The following is a 17,891-nucleotide window of genomic DNA, read 5'->3' on the forward strand; positions in this document are numbered from 1 at the left end:
TAATTACAATTTTTGATGCAATACTTTGCAGCAGGGCTCGTTCCTGCGTTCCAACTAGAGTGTCTGTGAGGGGTTGCAGTGTTGTGGCACCAGCACCAGTGCCTAAGGCCCAATTTTTCTGCCCCTGTCTAACAGGGGCGTGTAATTACAATTTTTGAAGCAAAACTTTGCAGCAGGGCTCGTTCCTGCGTTCCAGCTAGAGTGTCTGTGAGGGGTTGCAGTGTTGTGGCACCAGCACCAGTGCCTAAGGCCTAATTTTTCAGCTCCTGTTCAACAGGGGCATGTAATTACAATTCTTGATCTAATATTTCACAGCAGGGCCCTGTGAGGGCTTACAGTGTTGTGGCCACAGCAACACCTAAGGCCCAAATTTCTGCTGAGTATATAGGGCAGGACCCTACTTTCAAACATCTAACTTACAAACGACTCCTACTTGCAAACGGAAGGAGACAACAGGAAGTGAGATGAAATCTACCCCTAGGAAGGGAAATTCTCTCCTGTAAGAGTTAATATGGGAAAACAATTTCTCCTTTCCACTGATGCTTTCCAATCCTTGTTCCACAAAAAAACCCAAATTTTCAAAAAACATTTTTCATTGGGACAAAAAAGTGAGGTGAAATCTTCTGAAGAGGAGGAAAGACAGCAAAACAAATGTCACAGGGGTGATAACCCTTCCCTATGTTTTCCAAAAAGCTTAGAAAAGATTTTTTGGCTGGAGCTAAACACGTTAAAAATGTTCAAAATTACAAACAGATTCTACTTAACAACAAACCTACAGTCCCTGTCTTGTTTGCACCGCCTGTATACTGCTGTTCAGAGTATATAGGGCCTGGTGGCCCCACACCTTTCCTTATTTTAATTTGGGTGCGGGGTTCCCCTTAATATCCATACAAGACCCAAAGGGCCTGGTAATGGACTGGGGGGTACCCATGCCGTTTGTCTCACTGATTTTCATCCATATTGCCATGACCCGACATGACATTAAACCCGCAAGCAGTTTTAAATGAGATTTTTTCCTTTAAAAGTGACATTTGGTGCAGGGACTGTTCTAAACATGGGAAACACGCGTCACTTTACAGGCATACTATAGACACCCCCCAGGTACGATATTTAAAGGAATATTTCACTTTTTTTTTTTTTTACTTTAAGCATCATTAAAATCACTGCTCCCGAAAAAACGGCCGTTTTTAAAAGTTTTTTTTGCATTGATACATGTCCCCTGGGGTAGGACCCGGGTCCCCAAACCCTTTTTAGGACAATACCATGCAAATTAGCCTTTAAAATTAGCACTTTTGATTTCGAACGTTCGAGTCCCATAGACGTCAATGGGGTTCTAACGTTCGTGCGAACTTTCGGTCCGTTCGCGGGTTCTGGTGCGAACCGAACCGGGGGGTGTTCGGCTCATCCCTAATTACAAATAATTAAACAGCGACATAGTATTTTTTTGTTTTTGTGGCAGCCTAGGATCAGTCCTTTGGATTGTGGGTGCCAGCTAAGTAGGTATTGTTTGTCGTCACATGTTAGGACCTATTTGTTAAATATACTGTATCTGTAAGGTGAAATTTATATAAAACACTACCAAGTGTCATAGTTGGGATATAGGAAAAATTACCTCTAACACATGGTATCACAAAAAATCATTGCAAAGTCTATTTTTTTTAGGGGATCAGGGACCAGTTATCTAAGAGACACTGAAAGAAGTGCTGAAGTTAGCAGTTATTAGATCTATTTAAAAATAAATCTGGCATTAAAGCAGTGGTAGTCAACTTTCTTGATATGGGAAGCCTCATGTGTGGCCCCTGACATCATTAAAGAACTGCACATAAATTTCAGTGAATATTCAATTTCCGAGACAGTAGACACACAACAGGATATAGTCAAGGACTTGCATTAACAGGATATGGTCAGAGCCTGTGGACATGATATAAGAGATGGTCAGAGACTATTGACAGTGCAAGAGATAGTAAGATACTGTGGACATGGTAAAGGAAATGGTCAGAGACTGTGGACATAATGCAAGAGATGGTCAGATGGTCAAAGACTGCAGACATTATACAAGAAATGCTCCAAGACTTTGGATATGCTATAGGAGTTGTTGGAGACTGGAAGACAGTTCTAGACTGGAAACATAGTACATAAGACTGCTAAAAATAACTGCTATAACAGGGCAATAGGGACACTCAGATTAGTGACTTCATGGGCGCTGGGGGCTGCACAAACAGTACCAAAGGGCCACAGGGTACCAGGGCATTATTGGCTTGGAAAACAAACTTGAGTAACCAACACAATATAGATCCCCTTGCAAAGCACACCACCCTATTTTTAAATAGGGAGAACCATTTTTAAATAAAGAAACATTAAAGAACTGCAACAAATTAGGATCAAATTTAAATACAAACATAGGGGGTTATTTACAAAAGGTAAATCCACTTTGCACTGCAAGTGCACTTGAAAATTCACTGAAAGTGCACTTGGACGTGCAGTCGCTCTAAATCTAAGGGGTAGATCTGAAATGAGTGGAAGCTCTGCTGATTTTATCATCCAATCATGTGCAAGCTAAAATGCTGTTTTTTTATTTTCCTTGCATATCCCCCTCGGATCTACAGCGACTTTACTTCCAAGTGCACTCTCAGTGCACTTTCAAGTGCACTTGCAGTGCAAAGTGGATTTGCCTTTAGTACATAAACTCCATAGTTTTTATATCCAGCAAGAGACAGATTGTAACTTTCCCTTTTCAGAAAGCCATGGAAGGGCCTGACAAGCACACTAGCACTGGCAGCTCCAACATAGATAGGCAGACTGACAAACTGCCTTGGGTCTTTACTTGCCATCACTTCACCTAAATTCAGATTTAAGGAACCATCCCTCATCTACAGCCTAGAAGCTACCAACACCAACAACAATGCTATTGTTATACATAACTTTTTTCCTGTTCTTCTTTCAATTTTCTTTTTTTTTTTTTTTTTTTTTACAATATTTTTTTGTAACCTTCCGTTAATTTTATGTTATACAACTTATAACAGTGTTTCTCAACTCCAATCCTCAAGGCGCCCCAACAGGTCATGTTTTCAGGCTTTCCATTATCATGTGATTTGATCTGTTTCACTGCCTTAGTTAATTACCACAGCCGTTTCATCTGAGGGAAATCCTGAAAACATGACCTATTGGGGCACTTTGAGTACTGGAGTTGAGAAACACTGACTTATAAAACAGAGGGGTTGAATTCCTAAAACTGAAGAGTACATAATCTGGTGCAGCTCTACATAGAAACCAATCGTCTTCCAGTTTTTTGTTTTTTTTGCCAAAGCCTAATTGAACAAACTACCATGCTGGCTACCATGAACAGCTGCTCCACATTTTGCACTCTCCAGTTTTAGTAAATCAACCAAAGATAGTTAACAAATTCTCAAAGTAATGTTATCTTCACATTCATGAGAAAAAAAGAAAGCAAATTATTTTACAACATAATATAAGGGGGAGATTTTGTAACTTCGGGTCAAACCTCAATTAGTATATAAAACATATACCAAGATAACAAAAATTGGGAACTAAAAAAGAAAAATTACAGATTAAACCCACAAGGAGAGAATCAAAGCAAATGTAGACTTTCTCTTTCTAGGAGGTTAGCTCATGGGTGAAGTAAATGGGAGAAACTCGACTTCTTAGGTACATGAGCCAACTATCCCATTTATAATATTTTGATTATGTTTATCACTACTGTACACTGTATTTTTTTTATAGCAGCACTGTATATTAACAATCAAGATGGCCTGAAAGATACTTTGAGTGTTACTTGTCTTACAACGTTCAGAATTAACAATCTAGCAGGGAGAGGGATATGCTTGGTCAAAGTTCTAACACAAAGTGGAATCCTCTCAGGTACCAAATTCGGTTTGGGTAAGGGTTTCAATATAAAGTCTATAATTTTCAAAAGAAAACAAATTTTCCGGAAACTATGTAGGCTTTTGCATGACCAAAAGATATGGAGTAAGTTGCCAATATGCCCACAACAAAAAGGGGAATTGGTCTTTGAAAGTCCAAACAACTAGAAAGGGGTAAGTTGTCAGTAGGATTTTTTGGGATAGTTCCCAATAATTTGTGCAATAAGGTGTGATGTTACTCGCTTTTAAAGCCAGTTGCCATCGGGTATGCCAAAAAGTGATGCCAAGGTCCCTTTACACTTTAACAAAGGGTTAATTATGTTAGTGCGAAAGTGATAGAATAAATAAATGCCTGTGCAGCTATGCTGGTCAGAGAGATGAAGAATTGCCAAGATTTAAAGAAAAGTAGTACATGTGGGTGTTTAACATTTTTACAGAGTGAGCTATTTGTAGATATCTCAGCCTTCCCTGTTTGGGCAGGCTAAATTTAGCAGCTAAGGAAGCGGGGTGTTGATTTATTGTTGGTAAAAATGTTGATGGACCATTGTATACCGTTGTTTTTCCAACTCTGTAGTTAAAGTATCATTATTATATATTCATTATTTTCTAGTGGAATTCATTTATAAGAAAATCCTAAATTTTAGGGTAGATTTTATAGGAGGAAGCTCACTGGGGTTATGCTGCTTACTTAAAACTGGATTAAGATGTAGAGATACCTCTACCTTTACTCAGGACTGGAATATCAATCCATATTTTGTCAGCTATTGGCTGATTTAAATCTGCAGCTCTATGATAATTGTGTTTATCTGGATATCCCACATGCTTGCTTTTTCATTTTAAGTTAAAATATATATGTAAACATTGCAGCCACTTACCTTGCCTTAAAAATGATTTGTTTGTTGGATTAAAGGATGATTTCAAAAAAGAAGCTGGTAAAAAAAATAAAAAAATAATGGGTAACATGTGAAATAGATAACAGCAATCTTGGCAAGAATAATATTTTGAAGGCTGCTAGTCTGCTGGATCAGGATAGTTCAAGTTTAGCCAGTCTCATAGGTGCGAATTGTACCCTTTTAACAAAAGTTCAAAAATTACATTTGCAAAATAGAGCTTCTTTTTTGCATTATTAAAGATGAAGTCCAGCCTTGGAGCAGGTAGATCCTTCTATCCATTCCTATGGATTTCTTTAGCTCCACACATGTGCATTAGACCAGGGACACCCAGTTAGATTAAAAACAAGACCAGCGCAGTGCAGTTGCAATGGTGGGGGTTAGATATCAGCATTCAAGGGCTGTATGGCTAAGGTGAAGGGAGGCCTTTGCTGTATGTGCATTGAGAAAGAGTTAACTTTTATTCGTTTAGATAATAATGTCCCTTTCAACGTCATACTTGAAAAAAATCATCGCTGAAAGGAACAAGAATAGTGTTTGAATGAATACTTTTTCAAGGCATTTACAGTGCCTTGAAAAAGTATTCATATCCCTTGAAATTTTCCACCTTTTGTCATGTTACAGCCAAAAACGTAAATGTATTTTATCGGGATTTTATGTGATAGACCAACACAAAGTGGCACATAATTGTGAAGTGGAAGGAAAATCATAAATGTTTTTCAAAATGTTTTACAAATAAATATCTGAAAAGTGTCCATTTGTATTCAGCTCCCTTTACTCTGATACCTCTAACTAAAATCTAGTGAAACCAATTGCCTTTAGAAGTCACCTAATTGGTAAATAGAGTCCACCTGTGTGTAATTTAATCTCAGTATAAATGCAACTGTTCTGTGAAGCCCTCAGAGGTTTGTTAGAGAACCTTACTGAACAAACAGCACAATGAGGGCCAAGGAACACACCAGACAGCAGAGGCAGCTCTCTAATTAGGCAAATTAGGTGGTCGCCTAAGACCTCGCACTTGCAGGGGCCTCGCGGCCACCTAATTTGCCTAATTTGCCTGTAGCAGAGCTCCCTGCTCTACCGCACTGGCTGCTATGTTTCGCATTCCCTGCCCGAGTCCTTGGCCGGCTCCTCGGTTCCTCTCTCCTGCTTAATGCAGCGCTGCTCAGCTCAGTCCCACACCCCCAAGTCGGCTTCATCCATTCCTTTCTGCATTGCTCTGGAGTCCAGAGGTGCTCTGCCCACTTCTCACTCACAAAGAAAGTTTAAGCACACAGGTGCAGCAGGCCTTTGAGAGCCGGAGGACACTACACACTTGTCTGCCAGCCCCCACCTTCCCCCCATCATACACAGATCTCCCTCACCTGGGAAGAGATATGCTGATGCTGATCGCCCTGTCTGTGCTTCTGCTGGAGGGAGCCCAGGCAACCATGGATGAGTTCTCCAGCAGCTTGGTTATGGTGAGTGAGATGACCCCATATCCCCCACACACCACCCCATACCCCACCCTCCTCCCCTGGGGACAGGGGCCCCCCATCAAATCCCCTGGGGACAGGGGCCCCATCATCTCCCTTGAGAACAGGGCCCCTATCATATCCCCTGGGGACAGGGCCCCCATTATTTCCCTTGGCAACAGGGACCCTTTCTACCTTGGGGACAGGGACCCCTTCTCACTTGGGAACATGGACCTCTTCTCTCCTGGGGACAGGGACCCCTTTTCTCTTGGGAACAGAGACCCCATCTCCCTTGAGGACAGGGCCCCCATCATCTCCCCTGGCAACAGGGACCCCTTCATCTCCCCTGGGGACAGGGACCCCTTCATCTCCCTTGGGGACAGGGAACCCTTCATCTCCACTGGGGACAGAGCCCCCATCATCTTCCCTGGGAACAGGGCCCCCATCTCTCTTGAGGCAGGGCCCCCATCACCTCCCCTGAGGGCAGGGCTCCCACTATCTTCCCTGGGGATGGGGTCCTCACCTTTATGGGGACAGGAATCCCATCTTTCCTGGGGACCGGAACCCCATATCCCCTGGGGACAGGGCCCCCATCATCCCCCATGGGGAAAGGGATCCCATCTTCCCTGGGTACCAGGACCCCATCTCCCCCAAAGACAGGAACCCCATCTCCAGATAATGCTGGCTGGCAGGGCAGGGGGAGGGGGCAGTAAAATCCAATGGAGAGATCAATTCCTTTATATGCAGCCACCCCCTCCGCTTCACCTATTCTGCTTTCTTCCACTGTCCCCCAACTGTGGGGGCCCTGAAGGTTCTAGATACACTACTGATGGAGAGCACAGTGCAATCATCACCATTCTCTGTATATCAGCTCCCTGTGTACAGATCTCAGAGTGATCACCTCGTGCTTATATGGAGATCCTAAGCAGTCAGGTCTGCTAATTCCTCTGCCACTGACCCAGTGTGCCCGCCTGTGATTGACAGCCTGGGTCAATCCACCCCACCCTCATCCCCGGCCATCCAGGGCTCTGCTGCAGTGGTCGGAAGGTCCCAGCTTAGTCCAGTGCCGATCCTCAGCCATGGTGGGCAAGGAGCTCTTCCTTCTGAAATGGTACTGCTCATGATTGGCTTATCTCGCGGCTATCTCCCACTAGGAGCTCTTCCCCTACAGGGAGTCCCGGGGGACTTACTGCTGCCCAACGGGGATATTGAGACCTCTGAGGTTGTGAAACTTGTACAGCCCCTTCTCTTCTATGAGGCAAAGTTCAGGGAGCTCTATGTGAGTACAGCACTGATAGAGACAGAGCACTGAGACCAACACTAAGAGATTGTGCACTGACACCAGCACGAAGAGAGACAGAGCACTGACACAAGCACTAAGAGAGTGTGCACTGACACCAGCACTAAGACAGTGTCCATTGACACCAGCACTAAGAGAGACTGAGCACTGACACCCACTGGGATAGAGGACACTGACCTCAGGACCGAGATAGAGAACACTGACACCAGAACTGAGATAGAGAACACTGATACCAACACTGAGATAGAGAACACTAACACCAGCACTGAGATAGAGAACGCTGACACCTACACTGACACCAGCACTGAGGTAGAGAACACTGACACCAGCACTGAGATAGAGAGCACTGACACCAGCACTGAGAGCATGCCAGCACTGACACCAGCGTTGAGATAGAGGACACTGACTCCAGCACCAAGACAGAGTGCACTAAGAAAGCATGAGATGACACTAGCACTGAGATAGAGGACACGGAGATAGACACCAGCTCCAAGACACACTGTACTGAGATAGAGTGCCCCGACACCAGCACTGAGAGCACATGGATGCCAGCGTTGAGATAGAGGACACTGACTCCAGCACTTTAAGGTTTTTAATGTGCAGTTAATAATAATTAAATTTTATCACTAGAAATCATTTTTCTTTTTTTTTTTAACCATAGATTTTAACTGATTTCCACAATGTACAATTCAAAGTAGGTAACAGATTTTACTTGAATTATTTTTTTCATGGGCGTGAGTGGGGCCTCATGTCTAAGTTTTGCCTAAGGCCTCACAAAGCCTCTGTCAGACAGGTCAGTGATAAAGTTGTGGGGAAGTTTAAAGCAGAGTTAGGTTATAAAAAATATCCCAAGCTTTGACCATATCATGAAGCACTGTTCAATCCATCATCCGAAAATGAAAAGAGTATGGCACAACTGCAAACCTACCAAGACATGGCCATCCATCTAAACTGACAGGCCGAGCAAGGAGAGCATTAATCAAAAAAGCAGCCAAGAGGCCCATGGTAACTCTGTAGGATCTGCTCAGGTGGGAGAATCTGTCCACTGGACAACTATTAGTAGTGCACTCCACAAATCTGGCCTTTAAAGAAGAGTGGCAAGAAGAAAGCAATTGTTGAAAGAAAGCCATAAGAAGTCCCGTTTGTAGTTTGCGAGAAGCCATGTGGGGAACACAGCAAACAAGTGGAAGAAGGTGTTCTGGTCAGATGAGACCAAAATTTTACTTTTTGACCTAAAAGCAAAACGCTATGTGTGGTGGAAAAATAACACTGCACATCACCCTGAACACACCATCTTTTCTTCAGCAGGGACAGGGAAGCTGGTCAGAGTTGATGGGAAGATGGATGGAGCTAAATACAGAACAATCTAATGCCGAATACACACGGGCGGACTTTTCGACTGAACTCGTACGCCGGAACGAATCCATTGGACAATCGACCATGTGTGGGCTTCATTGGACTTCCGACGGACCTTTTCAGTCAAAAATCAGACGGACTTTCGATTTGAAACATGTTTCAAATCTTTCCGACGGATTTGAGTCTGGTCGAAAAATCCGTTCGTCTGTATGCTAGTCCGACGGACGAAAACCGACACTAGGGCAGTTATTGGCTACTGGCTATCAACTTTCTTATTTTAGTCCAGTCGTACGTCATCACGTACAAATCCGTCGGACTTTGGTGTGATCGTGTGTAGCCAAGTCCATTTGTTCGAAAGTCTGTTGGAAGTCCGTCAAAAGTCAGTCGAAAATCTGTCGGAAAGACCGTCGGACATTTGATGCCGAAAAGTCCGCCCGTGTGTACACGGCATTAGAAGAAAACCTGTTAGAGTCTGCAAAACACTTGAAACTGGGACGGAGGTTCACCTTCCAGCAGGACAACGACCCTAAACATACACCCAGAGCTACAATGGAATGGTTTAGCTCAAAGCATATTCATTTGTTAGAATGGCCCAGTCAAATTCCAGACCTAAATCCAATTAACAATCTGTGGCAAGACTTGAAAATTGCTGTTTACAGATGCTCTCTATCCAATCTGACAGAGCAAAGAAAAATGGGCAAAAATGTTACTCTCTATATGTGCAAAGCTGGTACAGATATACTCAAAAAAAACCATGCAGCTGTAATTTCAGTGAAAGGTGGTTCTACAAAGTATTGACTCAGGGGAGCTGAATACAAATGCACACCACACTTTTCACATATTTATTTGTAAAATATTTTGAAAACCATTTATGGTTGTAACATGACAAAATGTGGAAAATGTCAAGGGGTATGAATACTTTTTCAAGGCACTGTTTGTCTTCTACTGAAACGTGTGCACTTCAATATAATATTAGTTTTACATATGTGGCATTCTTTGGCTGAAATATGGTATTGGAGGCATAAGAGAATCCAATACCTGCATTACCTTGGGTGGCATTGAACTTAGCTTCTGTCACATATGTGTTGCTGCCGGAGGATGCCCTGGAAATCAGTGGGCTGGAATGGCCTGCCATGACCTATATGTTGCATGCAATATTGTGGTCAGTATAATCCCAAATTAAACCAACAAATGTAAAAGTGAGTAGTACTTGAAGGGAGGACACTCAGTGTAAAATGTGTTGAGCATCCCTTGACTCATCTGACTGAACGAGCCATTTATGAGTTGCCAGTGTGTAAAAAATGACAATCTGCCAATTTAGAAGTTGCCCGTAAATGCGCTGAATAATGATGTTTTATCAAAGCCTTTCTTAACATACTAGCTACTAAGCTGCAGGTCAGCACATTCACACATTACACAAAAGCTGCACACAGATCAGGAAATGAAGGGTGTGTGATTTGATCATTTCCAGCCTAACTAACCCATTATAAAATTGTGTCTTTGTTTTAGAAAAGTTCCATCATTTTTGCACTGAATCAGCTATTCAACTTTCCACATTTTTTTCCTTATCATAATACTACTGACCTTGCTCTGGTTTGAGTTCACATTCTATAGTTTTCCAACTTAAAAATCGGAAGAGAGATTATGGGATGTACAAAGTAGAAGTCATTGATGACATTAATTATGTTCTCCTGAGGAAAATGTGAGGATTTCATAGATCTAGCATTTTTCCGAAGCAAAAAACAGGACTTTTTTTTTACTTGACCTTGGTTAGACCAACAACGGTTCTACTAGTATGTCCTTAGCATTTGCAATTTTTTAAAAAACGTCTTAGTAACAGGCAGCTTATATAGGGCCCCACTCACACCATATTATACAGTATCTCACAAAAGTGAGTACAACCCTCACATTTTTGTAAATATTTTATTATATCTTTTCATGTGGCAACACTAAAGAAATGACACTTTGCTATAATGTAAAGTAGTGAGTGTACAGCTTGTATAACAGTGTAATTTTGCTGTCCCTTCAAAATAACTCAACACACAGCCATTAATGTCTAAAACGCTGGCAACAAAAGTGAGTACACCCCTAAGTGAAAATTTCCAAATTGGGCCCAAATAGTCATGGCACCTTATGGCAAACAACTCTCTGAGGATCTGAGAAAAATAATTTTTGCTCTACATAAAGATGGCCTAGGCTATAAGAAGATTGCCAAGACCCTGAAACTGAGCTGCAGCATGGTGGCCAAGACCATTCAGCAGTTTAACATGACAGGTTCCACTCAGAACAGGCCTCGCCATGGTCAACCAAAGAAGTAAGAAGTTGAGTGCACGTGCTCAGCGTCATGTCCAGAGGTTGTCTTTGGGAAATAGACGTATGAGTGCTGAAGTATTGCTGCAGAGGTTGAAGGGGTGGGGAGTCAGCCTGTCAGTGCTCAGACCATGCGCCGCAAGCTGCATCAAATTGGTCTGTATGGCTGTCATCCCAGAGGGAAGCCTCTTCTAAAGAAGATGCACAACAAAGCCCGCAAACAGTTTGCTGAATACAAGCGGACTAAGGACATGGATTAATGGAACCATGTCATGTGGTCTGATGAGACCAAGATAAACATATTTGGTTCAGATGGTGTCAAGCGTGTGTGGCGGCAACCAGGTGAGGAGTACAAAGACAAATGTGTCTTGCCTACAGTCAAGTATGGTGGTGGGAGTGCCATGGTCTGGGGCTGCATGAGTGCTGCCAGCACTGGGAGCTAAAGTTCATTGAGGGATCCATGAATGCCAGCATGTACTGTGACATAGTGAAGCAGATCATGGTCCCCTCCCTTCAGAGGCTGGGCCACAGGGCAGTATTCCAACATGATAACGACCCCAAACACACTTCCAAGACGACCACTGCCTTGCTAAAGAAGCTGAGCGTAAGGGTGATAGACTAGTCAAGCATGTCTCCAGACCTAAACCCTATTGAGCATCTGTGGGGCATCCTCAAAAGGAAGGTGGAGGAGTGCAAGGTCTCTAACATCCACCAGCTCCAGAATGTCGTCATGGAGGAGTGGAAGAGGACTCCAGAGGCAACCTGTGAAGCTGTGGTGAACTCCATGCCCAAGAGGGTTAAGGCAGTGCTGGAAAGTAATGGTGGCTGCAGAAAATATTGACACTTTGGGCCCAATTTGGACATCTTCACTTAGGGGTGTACTCACTTTTGTTGCCAGCGGTTTAGACATTAATGGCTATGTGTTGAGTTATTTTGATGGGACGGCACATTTACATTGTTATACAAGCTGTACACTCACTACTTTACATTGTAGCAAAGTGTCATTTCTTCAGTGTTATCACATGAAAAGATATAATAAAATATTTAAATAAATGTGAGGGGTGTACTCACTTTTGTGAGATACCGTACATGGCAATACACACAGCTTTGTGTTTTGACTTGTGTTGCTTTGCAGTTTTGATGCATTCTACTCTATAGACATAGTAAACATATACGGTTAACATACAAATTTAAGCCAATATGTTGTTGTAGTACATGTTCCTGTAATGTCAAAAATCTAATATTTTTGAATATAATATGCTTTCAGTGAAATCATAGCAGCAAGTTGGGGGGGGGGGGGGGGGGTTGTTGGCGAATCAGTGATTATTGGACTAGTGAGAGGAGAAGAAGCTAGAAGCACCTGTTCAGTAGCACAATCCTCTTCTAGAAGCAGGCCCATAACCACAATGCATGCAGAACGCAGTTGCTGCATTGTAATGAACACATGCATTTGTATCAAAACATTTTTTTGGTGAATAATGCATTTTTTAACATTGAATCTATGTTTATAATTAAAGCCTGCTGGTCATGAAAACATTAAACTGTGATGTTCTTCTGCTGCTAGAATGTTCACATGTCCATGGGAATTTCATACAATGGCTCTACAGCAGTCATCACTAAATGGTGGACCGCGGTCCAAAAGCAAACCATGTCACTGTCCCATTCATATCACCATGGTTCTGACATTTAGGAGCCTTTTCTACCCACTGCTGTCACTCTGTATTCCTCAGAGGGCTGACAGTGGGAGGCAGGAAAGTTCTGGATGGAGGGTGGGAGCTGCCCAAGGTTAACAAGCAGGCGGTTGGCTGCTAGGATGAAGGGTGATCCTAGCAACCAATCACTATCTTGCAACTCCTGCCCTCTATCCAGACATGCTGTTCTTCCCTCCGATCTGTCTGTGTAAGGTAATACAGTGAGGGGAGACAAAGTTAAAGGGGCTGAGGACACTAGTGTGAAGGGCGGCTGAAAAGGAGCTTAAGGACTGAATGTGTGTATGGAGGGGGGATGGAGCTGAGGACAGTGATGTGGGGGGGCTGAAGACATTAAAGTTAGAAGAACCTGAGGACTGTAATGTAAGGGGGTTGAGGACATTGAAGTGGGGGAGCTGAGGACTGTGATGTGGTGGAGCTAAGGACTGTTATGTGGTGGGCTGAGAACATTAAAGTGGGGGGCTGAGGACATTGAAGTTGGGGGCTGAGGACTGGAATGTGGGGGAGCTGAGGATTGTGATGTGGTAGGCTTAGGACAGTCATGTAGGGGGACTGAGAAATGCAATGTGGGGGGAAAGGAGGACAGTAATGTGAAGGGGGCTGAGGACTGTAATGTAGGGGCTGAGGACAGTAATGTAAGGGGAAATGTCTTTTGACGTACATATATTTATATTTGTTTATTTTTTATTTTAGTCAACATCTACCATGGACATGTTGAAACCCTTAGGGACATATTTTTCTACCCATGCCATGCTTGTCCCAGGCTGTTCCCCCTTTGGGTTACCATTGGCTCTGCCCCCTCAGCTCCCGAGATGGATGTTTGCTGCCGCTGCTGTCTGGGATTCCGACAACTGGTGACTTGGCCCAAGATTTTTGGTGAGCATGAGGTCGTTTACTTAAGAACCTTCTGACCATTTACCACAGTACTACCACTATACATACTTTCCTTTGTATTTTCATAACAGATATATTATACATGCATCCACCCCAGAGGAAGCGAGCCTTGTCTTGCAAAACGTGTAGGGTATTACCAATGCCTGTATCTGCTATTTGCTATATATATCACTGTTAGGGATGAGCTTCGTGTTCGAGTCGAACCCAGCAATTCGTGTGGCGCGTCACGGCCCATAATTCACTGCGGCATCGCAGTGCATTGCTGGCTGATGAATGGCCAAGCATGCACTATGACTTGCATGCTTAGCCAATCACAGCGCCGTCAGTAGATAGAGAGAGCTGTAATTGGCCAAAGCCAGGGTGGCTTTGGCCAATTATGGCTCAGGAGGTTTAGAACACGCCCCACACTATATAAGGCCGCCTGCCCTGTGTAGTGTTTTCCGGCGTGCTTAGAGAGAGAGAGAGAGACAGTGTCATTTCATTTGAGTTAGCTAGATTAGGCAGGACAGTCAGTGAGTTAGCTGCACTTACAGTGTATTGTGTATATATATATGCATCCCAGGTGTTGTATATATATATATATATATATATACACTGTATTCAGTTTAGCTAGATCCGTTCCTGTTATCTTCCTACTGACAGGCAAGCTTGTCTTGTTACAGTATTTACAGCTACCTGAAGAAAATTGCTGGTGTTCTTTTGATCCTATTAGTACCACAGTCAGGCAGCTAGACTATTTACAGTTAGTGTAGTGCGTCCTCCTCACAGTGTTCAGTTAAAGCTACAAGTTAGTTTAGTGTGACCTCTGCACAGTGTTCAGCTAAAACTACAAGTTAGTGTAGTGTGTCCTCCTCACAATGTTCAGCTAAAGCTACAAGTTGGTGTAGTGTGTCCTCTGAACAGTGTTCAGCTAAAACTACAAGTTAGTGTAGTGCGACCTCTGCACAGTGTTCAGCTAAAGCTACAAGTTAGTGTAGTGCTTCCTCTGAACAGTGTTCAGCTAAAACTACAAGTTAGTGTAGTGCGACCTCTGCACAGTCTTCAGCTAAAGCTACAAGATAGTGTAGTGCGTCCTCCTCACAGTGTTCAGCTAAAGCTACAAGTTAGTGTAGTGCGTCCTCCTCACAGTGTTCAGCTAAAGCTACAAGTTAGTGTAGTGCGACCTCTGCACAGTGTTCAGCTAAAGCTACCTGTAGAAGGTTGGTGGTATTTTCATGATCCTATCACTACCACAGGCAGCTAAATAAGCTACAAGTTAGTTTTTTGCGAGCTCTGCACAGTGTTCAGCTAAAGCTACCTGTAGAAGGTTGGTGGTGTTTTCCTGATCCTATCACTACCGAAGGCAGCTAAATAAGCTACAAGATAGTTTTTTGCAAGCTCTGCACAGTGTTCAGCTAAAGCTACCTGTAGAAGGTTGGTGGGGTTTTCCTGATCCTACCACTACCGCAGGCAGCTAAATAAGTTGCAAGTTAGTTTTTTGCGAGCTCTGCACAGTGTTCAGCTAAAGCTACCTGTAGAAGGTTGGTGGTGTTTTCCTGATCCTATCACTACCGCAGGAAGCTAAATAAGCTAAAAGTTATTTTTTTGCGAGCTCTGCACAGTGTTCAGCTAAAGCTACCTGTAGAAGGTTGGTGGTGTTTTCCTGATCCTATCACTACTGCAGGCAGCTAAATAAGCTACAAGTTATTTTTTTGCGAGCTCTGCACAGTGTTCAGCTAAAACTACAAGTTAGTGTAGTGCGAGCTCTGCACAGTGTTCAGCTAAAGCTACCTGTAGAAGATTGGTGGTGTTTTCCTGATCCTATCACTACCGCAGGCAGCTATATAAGCTACAAGTTAGTTTTTTGCGAGCTCTGCACAGTGTTCAGCTAAAGCTACCTGTAGAAGGTTGGTGGTGTTTTCCTGATCCTACCACTACCGCAGGCAGCTAAATAAGCTGCAAGTTAGTTTTTTGCGAGCTCTGCACAGTGTTCAGCTAAAGCTACCTGTAGAATGTTGGTGGTGTTTTCCTGATCCTATCACTACCGCAGGCAGCTAAATAAGCTACAAGTTATTTTTTTGCGAGCTCTGCACAGTGTTTAGCTAAAGCTACCTGTAGAAGGTTGGTGGTGTTTTCCTGATCCTATCACTACTGCAGGCAGCTAAATAAGCTACAAGTTATTTTTTTGCGAGCTCTGCACAGTGTTCAGCTAAAGCTACCTGTAGAAGATTGGTGGTGTTTTCCTGATCCTATCACTACCGCAGGCAGATAAATACAGCTACAAGTTAGTTTTTTGCGAGCTCTGCACAGTGTTCAGCTAAAGCTACCTGTAGAAGGTTGGTGGTGTTTTCCTGATCCTATCACTACCGCAGGCAGCTAAATAAACTACAAGTTAGTGTAGTGCAAGCTCTGCACAGTGTTCAGCTAAAGCTACCTGTAGAAGATTGGTGGTGTTTTCCTGATCCTATCACTACCGCAGGCAGATAAATACAGCTACAAGTTAGTTTTTTGCGAGCTCTGCACAGTGTTCAGCTAAAGCTACCTGTAGAAGATTGGTGGTGTTTTCCTGATCCTATCACTACCGCAGGCAGATAAATACAGCTACAAGTTAGTTTTTTGCGAGCTCTGCACAGTGTTCAGCTAAAGCTACCTGTAGAAGGTTGGTGGTGTTTTCCTGATCCTATCACTACCGCAGGCAGCTAAATAAGCTACAAGTTATTTTTTTGCAAGCTCTGCACAGTGTTCAGCTAAAGCTACCTGTAGAAGGTTGTTGGTGTTTTCCTGATCCTATCACTACCGCAGGCAGCTAAATAAGCTACAAGTTAGTTTTTTGCGAGCTCTGCACAGTGTTCAGCTAAAGCTACCTGTAGAAGGTTGGTGGTGTTTTCCTGATCCTATCACTACCGCAGGCAGCTAAATAAGCTACAAGTTAGTTTTTTGCGAGCTCTGCACAGTGTTCTGCTAAAACTACAAGTTAGTGTAGTGCGAGCTCTGCACAATGTTCAGCTAATGCTACCTGTAGAAGATTGGTGGTGTTTTCCTGATCCTATCACTACCGCAGGCAGCTAAATAAGCTACAAGTTAGTTTTTTGCGAGCTCTGCACAGTGTTCACCTAAAGCTACCTGTAGAAGGTTGGTGGTGTTTTCCTGATCCTATCACTACCGCAGGCAGCTAAATAAGCTACAAGTTATTTTTTTGCAAGCTCTGCACAGTGTTCACCTAAAGCTACCTGTAGAAGGTTGTTGGTGTTTTCCTGATCCTATCACTACCGCAGGCAGCTAAATAAGCTACAAGTAATTTTTTTGCGAGCTCTGCACAGTGTTCAGCTAAAGCTACCTGTAGAAGGTTGGTGGTGTTTTCCTGATCCTATCACTACCGCAGGCAGCTAAATAAGCTACAAGTTAGTTTTTTGCGAGCTCTGCACAGTGTTCTGCTAAAACTACAAGTTAGTGTAGTGCGAGCTCTGCACAATGTTCAGCTAATGCTACCTGTAGAAGATTGGTGGTGTTTTCCTGATCCTATCACTACCGCAGGCAGCTAAATAAGCTACAAGTTAGTTTTTTGCGAGCTCTGCACAGTGTTCACCTAAAGCTACCTGTAGAAGGTTGGTGGTGTTTTCCTGATCCTATCACTACCGCAGGCAGCTAAATAAGCTACAAGTTAGTTTTTTGCAAGCTCTGCACAGTGTTCACCTAAAGCTACCTGTAGAAGGTTGGTGGTGTTTTCCTGATCCTATCACTACCGCAGGCAGCTAAATAAGCTACAAGTTAGTTTTTTGCGAGCTCTGCACAGTGTTCAGCTAAAGCTACCTGTAGAAGGTTGGTGGTGTTCTCATACTACAGGCAGGCAGTTGATTTTGCTAGCTGCAGTATCAGTATATATATATATATATATATATATATATATATATATATCCCAGCTTAGTGCAGCTACAGGCCATTAGTATGTCTGGAAGGCCAACAAGAAGAGGCAGACAGTCACAAGCCAATAAAAGAGGGCAAGCAGGCTCTGTGTCTAGACGCAACAGTGCTGGTCGTGGAGACGGTGCATCCTCATCAGCACGTGGCCGTGGGGCACGCTTGGCCTTTTTTTCGGCAGCTGGCCATGTTGAGCCGCA

This window comes from Aquarana catesbeiana, linkage group LG01, assembly GCF_042186555.1.
Source record: "Aquarana catesbeiana isolate 2022-GZ linkage group LG01, ASM4218655v1, whole genome shotgun sequence".
Lineage (NCBI taxonomy): Eukaryota > Metazoa > Chordata > Amphibia > Anura > Ranidae > Aquarana > Aquarana catesbeiana.